Below are 6,330 nucleotides of genomic sequence, written 5' to 3' on the forward strand. Positions count from 1 at the left end.
TGAACAGTACTTGAAACTTTAAGGCAAGAAAAATTATATGTCAAGTTCAAGAAGTGTGAATTTTGGTTCGATCGAGTGGGTTTTCTTGGTCATGTGGTTACTACTTAGGGTATTGAGGTAGATCCAGTTAAAGTGGAAGTGGTAACAAATTGGCCTAGACCAACCTGTATAGGTGAAGTTCGCAGTTTCTTAGGGTTGACTGGCTATTATAGAAGATTTATTAAGGGTTTCTCAAAGATAGCGGAACCGATGACTCAATTGACTAGGAAGGGTGTCAAGTTTCAGTGGACGAAAAAGTGTGAAAAATATTTTAAAGAACTCAAGCAGAGATTAATCTCAGCTCCCATATTGACAATACCTGAAAGTACTGATGGGTTTGTAATTTATAGCGAAGCCTTCAAGCAGGGTTTAAGCTATGTACTGATGCAACATAGAAAAGTAGTTGCTTATGCCTCGAGACAGTTGAAGCAATATGAACAAATCTATCCAATGCACAATTTGGAGTTTACATCGGTAGTTCACGCCTTAAAAGATATGGCACCATTATCTCTATGATGAAAATTGTAAAATCTATACAGACCACAAGAGTCTCGAATATTTCTTTCCATAGAAGGAACTAAATATGATACAAAGAAGATGGTTGGAATTAGTGAAAGATTATAATTGTACAATTCTTTATCATCCAAGTAACGCTAACGTAATTGCAGATGTCTTAAGCAGGAAAACGGAATTGTAGTTAGCAGCTTTACCCACAGTGCGGGAACACTTGATAAATGACTTTGAGAAACTAAGATTAGAAGTCATCATGCCACCGACCCTAACTACAAAATGAATAAAAGCATTTATGATTCCACCTACTCTTCGGGATTGAATTAATGAAGTACAAGATAAGGATCCATTTCTGCAGAAGATCAATGTTGATATTGGTATGAACAAAGGTATAGGATTTGAACTATCTGCAGATAAACCATTGACTTTTAAAGGAAGATTGTGTGTACCTAAAGACGAAATCATAAAAAACGAGATATTGAAAGAAGCTCACTCTAACCCGTATGTTGTACATCCAGGAGGTACAAAAATGTATTAACATCTTCGAGATACATTTTAGTGGAGAAATGTGCAAAGAGGAATTAGACTATTTGTTGAGAAATGTATTGTTTGTCAACAGGTCAAGACAGAACATCAAAGGTCATCAGGACTACTAAAACTATAGGATATTCTATAATGAAAATGGGAACACATAATGATGGACTTTGTCGTAAGCTTTCCGAATCAGCAAGAGTTCACAATGCTATTTGAATAGTGGTTGATCATTTGACGAAGTCAGCCCATTTCATGCCAATTAAGGTAAATTTCACTATGGAACAGCTCGCACAATTATATATCAGAGAGATAATCAGATTGCATAGAGTTCCTGTCACCATTATTTCAGTTAAATGCATAAAGTTCATATCAAAGATTTGGGAAAGTTTGCAGGTAGCCATGGGGACGAAACTGAAGTTTAGTACTGCTTATCATACACAAACAGATGGACAATCAGAAAGAACCATTCAAACTCTTGAAAATATGTTGAGAGCATGTGTTTTGGATCTTGGCATTAGTTGGGAGTCACATCTACCATTTGTGGAATTTGCTTACAACAATAGCTTTTAGGCCACTATAGGTATGGCCTTATATGAAACTCTTTATAGTAGGAAGTGCAGATCTCCTATCTATTGGGACGAGGTCGGAGAGAATAGAATTTTGGATGCTGAAATCATTGAACTAATAATTGAGGCAGCGCAAGACCGACAAAAAGTTATGCTGATGGAAGAAGAAATGATTTGGAGTTTCAAATGGGTGACAAAGTTTTTCTAAAGGTAGCAGCAATGAAAGGTGTATTGAGATCTGGCAAGAAAGGAAAGTTGAGACCACGGTTCACTAGAATTTTCAAAATTCTTAAAAGGATTGGTAGTGTAACTTACTGACTTACCTTACCGTCTGAACTCGCAACAGTGCATAATGTTTTCCAGGATTCGATGCTCAGAAAATATGTTTATGATCTCAATCATGTGGTAAGTTATCAAACATTGAAGGTACAAAAAGACTTATCATATAAAAAAATCCCAATGATGATTTTGGATAAAAAAGTACATTAACTTAGAAACAGAGAAGTTTCCCTGGTCAAGGTTCAATGATGATTTTGGTTGACACGTGTCAAGTTTGTTGGAGATAAAATATTTTCTTTTATGGGATAGTGATCATGGTACTTTTTGTGTTGTGGGACACGGCACTTTATGATTTAATTTTTACCAAAACTCCAACTTCCTTTTCAACCTTAAATACTATAAGAAGGTTTTATTATATGCACCCTAGAATACATAGATACACGTATACAACAGATAGTACCAAAATATATTTGGAACGTGTTTTCTCTTTCTTTCAAAATTTGATTGATCAAGCAAGGTAGGATAACGAGGTGCTGTTGTTTTATCCCATTTAAATTATTTTTTCATGTTGTTGGATTATTATGCTAATGAAAGTTAAAGATGTGATAGAATGAAAGTTAAAGATGTGATATGATATCTATGTTATGGCCACCCGGTACCAAAGATATGATTGAGCTCTTATCGGCTTCTAAAGATATGATGACGGTATGATATTTTGACACATGTTTTAAATCCTTTATTCAGCATTGCACCATTATTTGTGACCTACTGAGTATTCTCATACATTCACCCTTTTTTCCATACTCTTCATAGGTCAGAACGAATCGTTGGTTGGCAGACGATGAGGTGCAGTTGTAGTGCCAAGATTTATGGAACTCAATAAATTAAATTTGGTGTAACGTGACTATGGATTTTATTTTTCTGTATTATTTTAGTTTTTTTTTTTATCATGTGGATTTGTTATTTAGGATTACGGAACAATTTTAATTGGTTATGCTTTCTATATGTTTTATTTAATATTGGTGGAACCATGTTTGTTTAATTATTAAATGAAACTTTTAGCAACGATTGAAATATTAAAAATTTGAGTCGTTACAGAAGAGCTCATAGGACTAGCTAAGACCAATATTCTTGAAGCTAGCTGGCTCATGCTTTGCTCGCCTTAGAGCGAGCGCAAGCCAGCTCATGAGGAAGCAACTCGACTCTTCCCGTCCTATTAACACTCCTAGATATCCTCTACTCAATTTTAATAATTTATTTTCATTAGAGTATGTATATATTCAACTTTATAAGATGTCTCTACTCTTTCTTCACAGCCTCTCTTGTTCATGTAACCTACAATTAATACAATCCACATCCATATATAGGATGCTCTTCTCTCCATCCCTATTTCGTTTGTCCCATTATACAACAATGTGAATTGTTGTATTCATGGAGTTTTAGCGGGCATTCTGATTCCCATATTCATTAATTTTGGAAATTTCATTGTATAAATTAATGACAATAAATATATGGACCAAAAAAAATATAGAAAATAAAGTTGGAAACTGAGAATAACGATAAACGGTAAGGACAAATTTCGAGATGTTATAGTCTAATTAGGCCTAAACGAAGCCTAAACTTAAAAAAACTTAAATCAAGTGAGATGGTAAGTTTAAGTCTTGTATTGAATATTTGATGATATCAACAAATGTGAGCAAAAATCCACTTTTAAGGACGAGGACACCCTGCACGAATAAAATGGGTCTATTATGGTTAATTTTATTTTCATCTATTATCAGTTAGATGTATTGACATTTTTAGATAAATTAACTAAAATTTGAAAAATAGTGTCCTAATTAGTTTTTAGAAGACCTTTTCTCCGGACGATATTTAAGAATAAGAAATTTATCTCTCCATTATTAGATTTGGTTCATTTCTTCTTTATTTCATATTTTCGTGTATGATAGTATTTGGGAATGTTTTGCAATGGCGCATATGTAAAATTTAATTTTTGAAATTGGATGTCTTTCTAAAGAATGCTATATTACTTGGGTTTTTTAAGTAGATAAAGATACAAAGGAAGACGAGGAGGAGGAGAACAAACATATATTGTGGACAAAAAGTTCTTATCAACTCAACCAACAATTAGGGGTCAAGTAGAGAAATTACTATTTTAGAAGGAAATATAGAAGATATTTATACTTTTTATAGTAAAAAGAAGATTATTTAGAAAAAAAAAAAAGGGGGAATATTGATATACCAAGCCAATTTTCATTGTTGCCTCAAAAAATAGGCCTTAAAAATGATTGGTTTTTCTAATTTTTTAAACTTGTAACATAAACAGTGATTTAAATTAAAATTTATTTTTCTTTAATACCAAAATAAGTAACTTACTTTTTTCAACTTTAATTAATTAAAATTTCAATTTTTCAAAAAATTTACTTATAAGTAAATCTTTTTTAAGCTTAGCCAAATATACTTAAATTTGTCTTAATAAGATAATAGATTAGAGCTCCACAATGAACAACTCATTGCTCAAGTCTATTTTTGTTTTAATCACCTAGCACATGCATGAATGTGATTTTTTGGTTTAAAATAATAAATTTTGTATTTAATATTCATTACTAGCAATGCTAACAATAGTTGACTAGTGTTCCTAGGACAATAATATTGTCCATTTAAACTTGAAATAATATGTATTAATTAGCATGGTTTGTATGATTTACTTGTAATCAAATATATCATGAGATCCACCATAAGATCATAATGAGTTTTGTTTACGTACAGATCCTTGTGATAACTCTTATTCAATTATCAGGTGATTTTTGGTAAAAAAATAAAAATAAAAATTACAAAATGGTAAGAATATGAGGAGTTATAACAATCACAGAAATTTTTTAGAATATATATGATAGTTTTTAATTAATTACAATGAAAACGGGGCATAATCTTTAGTATTGTCTCACCACCTTTGCAATGAAACGGAAGACAGCAAAGCATTAGCACCGGATAATAATAATCGATGATTAAACATTGTAACATAAGTGATGAAGGATCGTGTAATGGAAAAGGATAATTGTTATACCCTGACGCGAGGTTGTTGGATTTATGACAGGTTGCACAATAAATTGTTATACCCCTCAATCAATTGTTGAATTTTGTCCTTCATTCCATCCACCATGTTTGAGGGGGGGGACAAGACAAGTTCATAATTTTTACGACAGGTTGCACCTTGGAACTGAGGCAAGGTATGAAGGATTTGCCCTCTGTCACGAATGGTGCGGACAATTTGGTTTATTATAAGCTTTGCATACCCTAGCCAAGATCCTTCTTGGAACTATTTATTTTTATTTTTATGTTTAGTCCGTTTCCAAATTTAAGTTCAGTCATTATCCAAGTTCCAAGATCATTAGTCCAAGTCCATAGCTCTAGAATACACATTAACTTATGATTTTTCATTTATGCTCCGCTATTTTTTAACATAAAATTGAATTTTTTTATTTTTGAAAAGAAGAAGCTCCAAAAAAAATTTTACTGCATCATTTTTTAAATTTAAGTTTTTTATTTAATAATATGTAGAAGAAAAAAAGGCAGCAGCGATTCCAAATTAAAACTTAGGATTTGAAGTCGTTACATTTTGCTTTATAAATATGTTTTTATTTTAGCCCTTGTTTCACACTCATTATTTGGAAAATTAAAGAGTTTTCAATAGGTTTTTTTTTTTTTTTTTTTTTATAAGAATGTGTGGTAAAAAGTAAAGAAATTTTATTGGTTTGTGTGTAGAATATTTTACTGTACGAATGTGTGGTGGAGAATCATGCTGTAACAAAAATTTAAAATTTTAAAGGTTATCAAATAGGTGCTTAATTTGATTGTTTGTTGCTCTCTGGACTATCAGTTGACAACCGATTTCAACCCGCAATTTACGTATTAACACATTTACTGGATAGTTGTTGCCAACGTGTCCGACTTGAGAAAAAATAGTATGCAACATGGAATCTCCAACATGCCGCACCAGTAACATGTCAATTCATTATTGTTTTAGCTCCCAACTAAATTCATGGCCCTATCTCTTACAATGTGTATCAGCAGACTAATCATAAAATGAGGGATAAAGTCGACGATTGAGAAAAACATATCCAATTGTATATGCAAACTACAGTTACACTAAACAACAAGTGAGACAAAGTGCAAATCATATGATATTCATGCTTTGAATAGATATGACTAATGAGTTGAGCAAAAAGCATGATACTAATGAAAATACTTTAAATGTTCGATGCACAACAGGGGCAGTTAGATTAGGTCCATTCTCTAACCAAACAAAATTTTAACTTTCACCATCTCTCCATAGTTCAATCATCAAAATATTATTTGAAATAATCATCAATTTAGTCATCAAATTATTATCTGAAATACT

This window comes from Olea europaea, unplaced genomic scaffold (assembly GCF_002742605.1).
Source record: "Olea europaea var. sylvestris unplaced genomic scaffold, O_europaea_v1 scaffold1341, whole genome shotgun sequence".
NCBI lineage: Eukaryota > Viridiplantae > Streptophyta > Magnoliopsida > Lamiales > Oleaceae > Olea > Olea europaea.